This window comes from Natator depressus, chromosome 8, assembly GCF_965152275.1.
Source record: "Natator depressus isolate rNatDep1 chromosome 8, rNatDep2.hap1, whole genome shotgun sequence".
In the NCBI taxonomy this organism is placed as follows: Eukaryota; Metazoa; Chordata; order Testudines; family Cheloniidae; genus Natator; species Natator depressus.
This window is the reverse complement of record NC_134241.1, coordinates 100195223-100206464: the sequence shown is the minus strand read 5'-3', so window position 1 is coordinate 100206464 and position 11242 is coordinate 100195223. Positions and strand designations below refer to the sequence as shown.

The window sequence follows — 11242 nt, the reverse complement described above, 5'->3', positions numbered from 1 at the left end:
GTCTGGTGGGAGCACCAGGCGGGCGGAGCAGGGCAAGCCCCCAACTCCGCTCCCCAGCAGCAGCTTGAGGGGCGGATAAAAATGTCTGATGGGCTGGAAGCATCCCGCGGGTTGTAGTTTGCCCACCCCTGCTCTATAGCATTGACAAGCAGAGGGTTTACTACTAACTAGAAAGAAATAAAAGAAGATTCTTTGTTTTAGCTGAGATAGCTAAAACAGCTACAGTAGCTGATGAGAGAGGGTGATTGATTCTCTGGCAGTATTTTAAACACAAAAGCAACCCCCTTACTCTCAGGGACAAAGAAGAGACCAACCACTAATGGACCCACTAATACAAAAAGCAAGCTAAGTCAAGATAAAGTTGCACTGAAATCAGCTATAGTATAAATAACCACCTACTGGTCTAGTGGACAGGTCACTGGAGTAGGACTCAAGACAGCTGCGGACTATTGCTGGCTCTGCCACTGGCCCGCTGTATGGCCTTGAGCAAGTCACTTAACCTCTCTTTCCTTTCCCGCCATTGTCTGCTTAGATTGTCAGCTTTTCAGTGCCGGTGTCTGTACGCACAACAGGGTCTCCATTTCACTACGTACTGCATTAATACAAATAGTTATTAATCATACTGTGGCTACATTGGTTCTTCCTATTTACCCTCCACAAACTCAAGAGGAAAACAAGCATCTCCAGCCACCCACCAGCACAAGTATCCAGTGTTTGCAGCTGGAACTAATCATCACATTAGACAAACAGCAAGGGTTCATTAAGACCAAAGGTGACTTTAATTTAATTGAAATATATTTGGCAACAAGAGAGGAGATCCAGTTTACAATACCTAATGGGAGGTCGGGGTGTGTGTGTGTGTGTGTGTGTATGTGTGTGTATATATATATATATATATATATATAAAAATATGGAAAAGTTAATGGCTGTAAAAATATCCAAACAACATATTTGTGCACGTGTGACAGTAAAAACCTGGGCCAGCTACTTTTAATTTTAATTTAACACTTTGGTTCTCAGCTATATATATATATATATATATATGTGTTCTTAAAACAAGAAGATATATGAACTCATGTAATGTATAAACCTATAGATGACATTGCCCTCCTCCCAGGGTGGTGGGTGAGGACATGGAGTGAGGGGAATGTCATCGAGTGGTTAGAGCACCAAGCAGCTGTCGGGATGTGAGTCATGTTCCTGCTTTAAGCCACTGATTCAATTTCTGATTTTAGGCAAGTCATTTACACTCCGTGCCTCAGTTTATCCATCTGTCTAAATGGATTTTTACAACAGTTATTTACCCCTCCTCGTGAGATTGGGAGGATTCGTTTCTAAAATTATATTGATGCGTGTATGAAGTGCAAGGGGCTATATACTTGCAGAGCGGGGGCCTTTATTTTATTTGTTTAGATTTAATTAGCAATGAAAAATGCCCATGAAATAAGTTTGAATCAGAGTCCCCACCATTAATTTGATATACAATCACAAAGGAGGACCATCCACTACCAAAAAGTGCTCCTCTTTAAATAGTGAATTAAATCAGCCAGCTAATAAATCAAGGCAACAAAACGGCACCTTTAACATCTCCTCTCCCCTGCAAAACATACCCTCAAACTTCCCCCAAAATGCCATCCAGTAAATGGCTTCTATATAAACTAGTATTTATATTTAAATAGTATGGTAAACATATGACAGTATGCACTAATCAGTGGGCAGTGACATCATGGTACCAGTGAAGTATGAAGTGTGTGTATATTTATACCCATTTTTCCCCTGGGTTGTGTTTTATATAGCACAGGACCCAAGCTACACCATTTGTGGGGAGAGGGGTGGATCTGGCCTTGAAGGAGGCCCTTGGAAATGAATCTAAAAACTTACCCACTACGTGATTCTTCCCAGAGGGTTTTTGAGGCATGCTATGGCAGGGTCTATAACTTTATATTGAATCCATAGGATGGCCCATAAAACCTTGTTTTCGGTTGAATTGTCGAGGAAGGGCCAGCTGGGATGTCTACAGCTGAGTGTCAGCAGAGTTCAGAGGTGCCTGGATGCGGGGGACTAAATCTGAGGGGAGAGGATGAGGGGGGAAAAAAACACACGGCATGTGACAGATGTTAGTCACATCGCTTAATGCATTGCTGGCAAACACTCTGATGTAGATGGATGAGGGTGGTGCAAGAACTAGACTGGAATGGGGGAGGGAGGATGGGACCCAGAAGACCACGGTTCGATTCCTCGCTCTGCTGCAGGTTTCCTGTGTGACCTTACACGAGCCATTTGAAATCAAGGGGGGCTGGGCACCTAAATACCTTTGAGAGTCTGGGTCTTAAGGCTTGCCTACAAAGGGAAGTCAGCGCACAGTAAGCGAGGGCGTGGATTTAAAGTGCACTAGGGTCTCTGTCAGGTGGACACCCAGACTGCACTCTGAGACCATGTCCGCACTCAGGGCAGTGTGTAAAACACAGCCGCTACCCGCTGCAGTGAAAGGCTCCGGCAGTGGGGAACACTACATATAAATTGCAGTGTAGATGTGTGAGGCATTGCTTGAGTGTGTAGAGAGCCATGCAGGGTATTTACCTCAAGCATGTAGGGCACTCTACTCACCTCGGCCCAGAGGTGAAAGTAAGCCGGTATGGTCCGGTACGGAGTACCGGCAAGTGCTGGTACACAGCCAACTGTACTGGCAGGAGGCAGCTTCCTCAGGCCAGCGATTTAAAGGGCCTGGGGCTCCCGGCAGTGGCTGGACCCCCAGACCCTTTAAATTGCTGCCCCAGGGCTCCCGGCCGCTACCACAGCTACCCCTACCATGGGGCTCCGTCAGTGATTGAAAGGGCTCAGGGCTCCCAGCCACCGCTACCGCAGCCGGAGTCCTGGGCCCTTTAAATCTCAGTGTAAAGGGCCGGGGGATTTAAAGACCCCGCCTCTTCCGGTTGAGGCCCCGCCCCCTGCGCAGGACTCCGGCGTACCGGTAAGTCCTTTAAGTAACTTTCACTCCTGCCTGAGGTGGGCCTCACTGTCTACACTGCTATTTATACCAGTGTAAGGGGGGCGTGCGGAATCTATACTCTCCACACTGCTGCTCGTGTAGGCGTGCTCTGAGAGGCGTGCCCCTGAACCCTTGGGCAGTTTATCTTGATGCACTTTCAAAGTGCGTTCAGCGGCTGCACATTAGGGTGCTTAGAGTGTCCACATGGGGCGTTAATGCAGAGCAGCTAGTGCGCATTAGCTACTATGGTTTTTTCCCCTGTGCAGATAAGTCCTTAGTCTCTCTGTGCCTCAGTTCCCCATCTGTAAAATGGGCACGATAGCACTGCCCTGCCTCACTGGGATGCTGTGAGGATAGACAGACACCTTAAAAAACAACCTAAGGATAGCACAGTAATGGGGCCAAATAGAACAGAATCTCATCTCTTGATGGCTCACCCAAGATTTTACAGAGACCCTCTGTTTCAATGCCCTCCTCCCATTCAGTTTTTCTTCTTTCCCGTTCCAGCAGCTACAGGTTCCTCTTCCCCCTTCCAAGAACCAGCCCTCCAGGGACACTAACTTTCCACCTGCTGACAGCTGCCTTCCGTGGTGCTTACCTGGAGGCCGTGTGGGCTTGCATCATTTCCTTCTTTGGGAAAGAAGCTGAGTCAGGAGCTTTTCACAACCCACAATTTACCTGTTGAAAAGAAATAAAATCAAATAACTGTATGCTGGTGCACTGGGCAGAAGGCAGTGAACTTTGGAACCCCAGGAGAAAGTGAGAGTGGGTAGTGTGATTGCCTGCTAATAGTGAAAGCCTTTCATTAGCTCCACAGACCAGATGGGAGATAAGGGCAGAAATGACTGCTAATCTCTGTTTCAGCATGGAAATGTGCCTTCCGGATAGAGATTTCTCCTGTCTGAGCACCACATTGGCGCTGTCTCCAGTGGACCCTCCCCCCCACAAAAGGGGGAGCCTTTTGCCCAGTGCACCACTAGGTACAAGCCCTGTTGAAGCAGAGACCATGCTGGGCAGAAAATACTTTCCACCTTTGGTCTGCGGACATCAAGCCGGTGATCACGTGTCCTGGCTTGGCTGGGCCAGTCATGGTTTTTCATAGCATAATTATTATCTATGCAAGAGCTCTTTTCACCCATATAAGGTGACCAGATAGCAAGAATGAAAAATCAGGACAGAGGTGGGAGGTAATAGGCGCCTATATAGGAAAAAGCCCTGAATATAGGGACTGTCCCTATAAATTTGGGACATCCGGTCACCCTACACCCATAGATCTCAAAGCACTTTATAAAGGAGATCAGGATCTTTGTCACTGTTACAAATGGGGAAACTGAGGCACAGGGAAGCAGAGCAACTTTCCGAAGGTCACCCAGCAACAGGGCTGGGACTAGATCCCAGGTCTCCTGCCTCCCAGGCCTGTGCACTATCCACTAGACCAGCAATTCTCAAGCAGGGGTTCTGCCCCTCCCCGGGAGCCACGAGCAGGTTTCGGGGGGCCGGCGTTAGACTCGCTGGGACTCAGGGCAGAAAGGCTGAAGCCCAGGGCCCCACGCCCCGGCACCTGAGGCTGATTCCACAACTTCGCTTCACAGGGCCCCCTGTGGCGTGGGCCCCAGGCAATAGCCCTGCTTTCTACCCCCCTAATGCTGGCCCTGGCTTTTATAGGCAGAAACAGTTGTGGCACAGGTGGGCCGTAGCATGTTGTGGGGGCCTCAGAATGAAAAAGGTTGAGAACCCCTGCATGAGACAACACAGCTAGTGTTTTACTCTCGCTGTTCTCTCCATCAATGGAGAGCCCCCCCGAGTCTTATTCTTCTAAACAGGACTGAAGATAAAAATGTTTTTTAATCAGTAATGATGCCATGCACTCACCTAGCACAGCCCAGCCATGAGTCTGAATGCAGGGTTAGAATACAATGTAGACATTCAAGCCCAGGGTTCCCTAACACGGCTCGAGTCCCCCGTAACCCTGGGCTTGCACTGCAGTATAGACATCCCCACAGCAAGCCTTTGCCGAAGAACCCAGATCTTCTGATTCCCAGACCTGGCCTGAAACCACTGTCCTCCCTGGCAATGGGATCACCCACGGACAAGATTGTCGCAACCATTCCTTTGCCACATGGGGGAGGTGAGGAGAAACCAACCCCTTTCTGCTCCGGATTTTGTGTCCAGCTACAAACAAGTAGTGAAATGAGGGGCGGGCAGTGGGAGGAGTGGGACCCGATAGCAGGCTGGGTACACAGAATGGGGGGAGTCACTCCATGAGAAGGGGGGAAGTAACTTACTCCAGCTACGCCCAGAGCTGGGGCAAAATCTAGGTTGAATCCCCGTTCATTCTCTGCTCCTGGGGAAGTGCAGATTGAAAAGTTGCAACCAAGCCCCAGTGAATTATCTTGAATTGGGATTTATTGTCTCTTTGTTACTTCCACACACGCAGTCTTGGTAATAACAAGCCACACTTCCCTTTCACTTACTAAAAGGCCATAAAAGCCATTTGTTATACAGTATTTTACTGGATCTGATTGGGATGGCGGGGGGGGGGGGGGGAAAACAAATCCAGGCATAAACGTTCATGGAAAATTGATAGCTTTATGCCAGAAAGAGACAGTTCCATCAGAGCCACTTCTTGGGCTGTCTGAAAATATTTGAAACCTTGCGATATTTAATGTTTTTCAGATGGCGATAAATCTGCAATAGCGCGGGATCGCTCGGGCTTTGTGAGAGATGAAGTGAGATAGGAGAAAACACATGGGTCTATATGGGAGACGTTTGTAGGTCACACGTCCACAAGTACCAGGACAGGCCGTCTGAGCACTGCTTCTCTCCTCCACTTCGCTGGGCCAGAAGGAAATATGCAAAATGGGCTTTCAGGTCATTTTATGCACAGTTGTGATCTGAATTGGGGAGGTGGTTTTGTTTTTGTTTTTTTGCAACTTGACATCATACAAAATATGAATGTGCAGCTAGGGAAGGGGAAATGGTGCTGGCTGAGAGCTTTGTGCATCTGGCAAGCCCAATGCATCACTCAGGATTTGTTTATTTAACCTTTTGTTTGCTGGGAGGTTGCAGCACTGGCTCCAACTACAGGTAAACTGCAAAACATATGCTCCTCTCATGGCCTGATGGTCATTCACTCTGTTAAGCCGCTGCACATCTTGTCCCTGATATCCTGCTGCACCTGGTCTGCCCTGAAGCTAGCCCTGAAAGCAGGTGTATGGACCAGGAAGGAAGTCTCACTTAGAACATAGGTATTACCCAGATGGAGACAAGTGCTGACTGCCAGGCAAGCACAAACACCATGCAAGAGGTGGGAGGGGTTTCTGGATGGATTTCAAAACACAAGGGACATGGAGGATTGTGCACGTCTAGTGAACAGACAGAGCAGGAAAGAAGCAACCTGGAAAAACAAGGCAAAGTTGGGGTGAACTAGGAATCGGGGGCCAGATCCTTAGCTGGTGTCTGTCCACATAGCCCTATGGAAGCCTGGCTAGTTCTGGTATGTATGGGCTGGCGGCTAGCAGGGAAGTTGCACACGTGGGCTGGTTCACCTATTTCTGAGTTACTGAGGGCCTGGCTGCATCAGATGATCTCTCTTCAAAACAGTCTTTGGCACGACAGCCTCGTAACGCGAAAGATGCAAGGCATGAGCCTCCTCCACCTGCGCCTTTTGTAATGATTTTCGCTGGTGCAAAGTGGCTGTAAAATGTGCCTACTCTGATTCGGCAGTGTTTGGTACTGGTGTGAATGGCTGCAGAAGGAGTGCGGGGGGCAGTGGGGAAAGAGTCAGGGCCTTAGTCCGTATCTAAGCTGGGGTTTTCCGCTTGCAGCCTGCCAGAGCTAACATGAATCCCCCAGATGCAGCTGTGATTAGCTGATGGGTTTTTTTTCCCCGTCCAACTGTCTGTTTATGGAATTTGAAAGAGAGACAGAAACACCTCAGCAATTTGATTTTGGCAAACAGCTGTGAGCCAAGTGTGGAACTAAAAAATCCCTGTAGAAATCAGGGAAAATGCCTGCAAATTTCCACACATTTCACAGAGGCAGTGTGGTCTCCGAGCCAGCCGGGTGGTCTGGATGACAGCAGGAACTCCTGAGTTCTATCCCACCTCCGCCACTGATTTGCTATGCGGCCGCGGGTAAGTCACTTGACCTGTCTCTATCTCAGTTCCCTCCCGCCTCCCAACCCCCCTGGTCTAAAATGAGACTAGCGGCCTCAGTTCTGGGCTTCTAGCCAACCTGAGCTTGGCACAACCTGGGAAGGTGGGGCAAAGGTTGGCTGTACTCCCAGATTCTGGAAGCTGCCAGGGACTGGAGAAATTCCAGGAGTAAAGAGACTCTTTTAACTGTCTGTTGACCCCAGTCCCGCATCAGGATCGGCTGGTGCTGCCCCCATTAAAGTCAACGGACTTTTGCATAGGCACAGGGGTCTGCACTAGCACGATTGTGATACTAAAGCAGGTGCAGCGTAGTTCTGGCCAAACATATTCAGTTGCAACCCCGACTTTCACATGGACACGCGTTTTCGAAACCCCACTCTTCCCGGCGGGACTTTCTGTTGCTTGGTCTCTAATCTGGGGGGAATACTTGAGCAAAATCCCTTTCCGAGGGGATGAACTGACGAAGAGATTTAAAATGTTCTAAGGTTTCAGAGTAGCAGCCGTGTTAGTCTGTATCCGCAAAAAGAACAGGAGGACTTGTGGCACCTTAGAGATGAACACATTTATTTGAGCATAAGCTTTCGTGAGCTACAGCTCACTTCATCGGATGCATGCAGTGGAAAATATAGTGGGGAGGTTTATATACACAGAGAACATGAAACAATGGGTGTTACCATGCAGACTGTAACGAGAGTGATCAGGAAGGTGAGCTATTACCAGGGTGGTGGGGGGGAGCCTTTTTGTAGTGATAATCAAGGTGGGCCATTTCCAGCAGTTTACAAGAACAGTAGGAGGGGAAATAAACAAGGGGAAATAGTTTTTCCACTGAATGCATCCGATGAAGTGAGCTGTAGCTCACAAAAGCTTATGCTCAAATAAATTTGTTAGCCTCTAAGGTGCCACAAGTCCTCCTGTTCTTTTTGCAGTTTTACTTTGTGTAATGACACAAACTAACTGCATGTTGGACAGGGCTGCAGCAGTGATGGGTCTGAAACTGAAATTGGGGGGGTAGGAGGGGAAGGGGAAATAATCACAGAGAAGTAAAGTGAATTGCCTAAGGTCACGCAGCAGCTCAGGGGCAGAAGTCTCCTAATTCAGTGCTGTATCCACTAGGCCATATGACCTCCTGCTTCAGGATAGCTAAACTGAACATACCTGATTCAACCCTTACTGGAACGAATGGAAAGACTCAGGCCCTATGTTTAAGTGTTCAACGTACGTCTAAGTTTTGCGGGCAAGGGCAGTAGAGTTTCTAAACTGCAGATCAGTCACCTTCAGATTTATTTTCATTGGTTTCCTTTGATCTTCATTTCTGGTTGTAGGAAAAAGAGGAGACACCTAAGTGAAACATTCTATGAACCCCCTGAATTATTGCAAGCTCAAGTGCCCAAAAGTCAGAAAAGTCCAAAATTTAAATGTGCTCCAGTGACTTTGTTTGCTCTTCTACTTTCCCTTGTTCACTGAGGACCTTAACACAGTGCTTTTTGTGGCCTTCCACTTATAGGGGCCATGCAGGAGAGGGGAGAGCTCCCTTGGTAGAGGAGCTGCCTAGCACAAACTTCAGTGACCACAAGTTGCTCCCGCCCCTTTGCAAGTTTCAGCGGAGGAGGGGACGACGGTGCTGAGTGGTGTGAGGGATTCTGGCCTGCTGTGATCCAGAGGCAGCCCTGCCTGCTGAGATTGCTGGAAGTTAGAGCGGCCCCGGAGCTACTCTAACTTATTCCGGGGGCCATTTCAGCCCCTGCGGCAGCCCAGAGGACACGAAGGAGGCATGAAGTCACCTTTGCCCCTTCTCCTCGTGCGCTTGCCCCTGTGAATGGTTATCATACAGTACTTAGGATGTGATTGTGGCTGAGCTAAAGCTGCTGAACCCACCATACCTTTTGGAATCTCCCGATGGGCTTGATCCTGTAACTTGAACACGGCACGAAAGCTGTGTTTGGTTTTTATTCTAATGCCGTTAAGCCTATTTCTGAGACGAATTTCCCCTCCCCACCAAAGTTTGGGTAGGGGGGACAACTCACACATCAACCAGTGCTTGCCTCAGTGCAAACTCACACCAACTTTGTATTATAAACTAAACAGCATGATCTTCACCTAACAGGCTGTCCCGTTGTTATTGTGTATAGCTGTTTTGAAAACACACATTCCGTACCCATTGACTCCATACAAATGGTTTTGCTGCATAATTGGTTGAAAATTAATTACTCGAAATGTTTTCCTAAATATCGTGGTCAGTTTCTCACCCTCACCGTAGACGTCTCATGCCTTTCTTATGAATTCATCTCGTGACCTGCATTTCCTGAGTCTAAATAGTCATCCTCGCAATGTGAAAAAGGCACGTTCCTTTCTGACTTTTGACTATCCCAGAACTGTTTGTATCCAACTTAATGCACTTCAAATGTGACTAGCAATTCACAGCTTCTTGTAAGTAGATATAATAATACAGTCGAGCCTTGCCCTGTAGTTTTCACACAGCAATGGTTGCGTCTTGCAGTTTGTTAGCGAAGGTGTAAGATCAGAGAGCTGGAGTGAAGTCTCATTAGTAAGACTACATTATTCTTACAAAATGTGCTCCAGCGCATTTACTGGTGTGGTATGAAATATGATCATAAACCATTAGAACAAAAATACCTTTGCCAAATGACCAAACTGAACAGTGCATTGCCCTTGCTTTTCCCCTTGCATGGATTCATTTACACCTGGATCCAGCAGCACACTGAAGTAAATGCTTACCTTGAAGCACACAAATTGAAGTAAGGCTCAATCCAGCGATTGAGCACGTGCTTAACTTTAAGCAGTCAGTGGTTTAACCACAGTGCTCACGTGGTTAAAACTCAGCATGTGCTTCAGTACAGATCAGGGCCAGACTCAGTAATCGGCAGAGTTCCCACGACCTGTTGTAGCCGGGTCCAGCGACGTCATAGCTTTTGATCATCTAGAGCTGGACTTGGGGCCAGATTTGTAAAGGTATTTAGGCACGTAAATCCCATTGGTTTCAGTGGGTGCTCGGCAGCTAAGTTCCTTTAAACATCTGTCCCTCAGGACCTGTCCTTGGTGCTTTGGAAAGTGTGCTGGCAGTGACCATGTTTATGCTGTTCATATATCCTGTGTATACATGACCCACTGGTCCCAGCTAAGGGTTTTGAGAGGTTCTGCTGTTCCGAATACATAGCCCAGGCTTTCCGTTGGCCAGAAAACCTTCGTGAATCGACCTTGGGGAAACAAGGCCTGGATTTAATTTCATGAACTCAAACTGGTTTTGTGATTATGATGAGGCATTTGGTAGTGCCGTGGAGTTGCAATCAAGAATCTGGACCCTGTTACGCTAGGTGCTGGGGATGTAAAAATAGAAAGAAGACGGTCTCTGCCCCAGGTTCCTCACATCTCTGTGATACCCCCTCCCTCTGTGCAGATATTCACAGGGGTTGCAAAACTTCAGTGAGCTTCAGGGTTATAAATTCATCTGCCAACATATATTTTGACAGTTTGCAATGATCATACTGTAATTTCTCAGTGCTATGGCAATGTACTGAAGTCATTAATTTTGGAGGAGATATTTTTTCCCCTCTTAATGCTTACTCTGATCCCTGGTCTAAATTCAAGCTGGAGTCAACCCAAAGGTGGATTTGACCCAACACATTCAGAGCTGCAATAGGCTGTTCATAGGAGAGTCTGGGAATTGGGTTCGTCCAAACTCGCTTGTGAAATGAGCTCAAAACTCTGCCCATTCGGCCTGGGATGAAAGACGAGCCTCAAAGATGTCAGTGGTTCAGATTGGATATGTGCAGATCCACTTCTGTTGTTTAAGATTGAGGTGAGTTGCGGAGAGAGAGGGGGACAAAGTTTATCCCATAGCTCTGCTCCACCAGGTATGCTGGCTACTGGCAGGAGCTGAGAGGAGGTGACCATTCCCTCTCATGGCAGCCATGGAGGTTTCAAAATTTGCTGTCGTTCCTCTTGGGTACATATCATTGGCGGGGTGCTCAGGCACTTGGAAGCGGGGTAAGGCCAGGTAGGCATCCGGGGCAGAGGAGACCTGAGCAGGAGCCAGCTCCATGGCAGTGGCAAGAAGGAGCAGTGCTGGCAACCGCAC

General features: G+C 48.0%; 1 long non-coding RNA gene across 1 annotated transcript in view; it reads left to right on the top strand.

The window, feature by feature from the left end:
* The first annotated feature begins 6410 nt into the window (after nucleotides 1-6410).
* LOC141992976 (uncharacterized) overlaps nucleotides 6411-11242 on the top strand; it is a 47775-nt gene continuing 42943 nt past the window's right edge. Inside the window, exons 1-2 of the long non-coding RNA XR_012640710.1 lie at nucleotides 6411-6485; nucleotides 7028-7125. This is a non-coding gene — a long non-coding RNA (uncharacterized LOC141992976). The remainder of the gene's footprint in view (nucleotides 6486-7027; nucleotides 7126-11242) is intronic.